The sequence below is a fragment of the Alosa pseudoharengus genome, unplaced genomic scaffold (assembly GCF_046254945.1).
Source record: "Alosa pseudoharengus isolate Yale_2024_CS ecotype anadromous, Long Island Sound unplaced genomic scaffold, YU_APseudo_1.1 YU_APseudo_1.1_scf_1, whole genome shotgun sequence".
Lineage (NCBI taxonomy): Eukaryota > Metazoa > Chordata > Actinopteri > Clupeiformes > Clupeidae > Alosa > Alosa pseudoharengus.
This window is the reverse complement of record NW_027468564.1, coordinates 22,987,329-22,988,831: the sequence shown is the minus strand read 5'-3', so window position 1 is coordinate 22,988,831 and position 1,503 is coordinate 22,987,329.

Genomic DNA, 1,503 nt, shown 5'->3' with positions numbered 1-1,503 from the left:
CTGAGCACTTCGTTCTAGTCTTTATTGTTGCTAGGTTGCCAAAACTGTCTGTCAGCACGTCATTTCTAGAACGTTGCGCAATGCTAACTTACTAGTCACCTAGCTAACTGAAAAGGCAGCAATCATTCAGGACTCAGCTGATCAAATGACCTCGACAGACAAAACAAGTTCAAGTGGGATTTCAGTGAAGTCCATCCCTCTAGGAAATTACAGTTTACACTTTGTTTAATGTGGACTTTTTATATTTATTTTTATATTTGACTGGGCTGAAGGAAGTTTTCCCCTGCAACTCACCAGACAGTGTTGACAATGTATGTCCTGCCCCTTCCTCGATTTTAATTGGCTAGGAAGACAGAAGTGACATTGACAAGCCCAGCACTGTTCTAAAAATTGAACGGATTTCAACTTGTAGCGTTCTGAGCGCTGCAGTAAAAAGACATTTACACCAACGGCTTTTTTTCCTATGAAGCTTCCTCTGACAGCTATGCATACGTGTGTTTGAGGATAATATAGCAGTCGGGTAGCAATGTAGCAGTCAGGTATGTAGCACCAACACCTGTCAGGTATGTAGCACCAACACCTGACAACACCTGACATACACTGATGACTGTCAATGTGTGTTGTAAAGTATCTAGACGCTGTCCTCACAAAACCTACACCTGACTGTTATATACACTGATGACTGTCAATGTGTGTTGTAAAGTATCTAGACGCTGTCCTCACAAAAACTACACCTGACTGTTACAGTCACTGATGACTGTCAATGTGTGTTGTAAAGTATCTAGACGCTGTCCTCACAAATCCTACACCTGACTGTTACATACACTGATGACTGTCAATGTGTGTTGTAAAGTATCTAGACGCTGTCCTCACAAAACCTACGGATTAACATTTAGCCATTTTTCAATTTTTAGCCAAAAAACACACTTATGTTGTTCCGATCAGCATGAAATCAGACTATGTTGAACAACGTGAGATTACAAACAATCCGGGCTCAGTTTGGAGTCGGTGGATTATTTCCAGTAGGAGGTAAATGGTTTGAAACGTACAGGGTTTCCCCGTTCTGGTGCGATAATGCTGCATGCTAGAGGGACAGGAACAAGATGCACGGCACCGCCTTGAGGCCCCCGAGAAATGTTCCAAAGGAGGGATCTCTGAGACACCCACAAAAAAAAACACAATGGAAAAACTTCAAAAAAATTGACCTCTCCCACTTCAGAGGTAGAGTTGTGGGTGGTAGCATCGAGCTAGGAGGCTGAAATTCAAGTCAGACCTTTTGCACATGGCCTACATGGAGAGTGCCAAGTTTAATCTCTCTAGCTGTAAAGCAAAGCGTTGTGTCTGCAAAAAATTCCTTTTTGACGAATTAAACTAGCATCCATAAATCGCTGTTTGTGGCACGACAGCTACGCATACGTGTGTTTGAGGATAATATAGCAGTCGGGTAGCAATGTAGCAGTCAGGTATGTAGCACCAACACCTGACTGTTATATACACTGATGA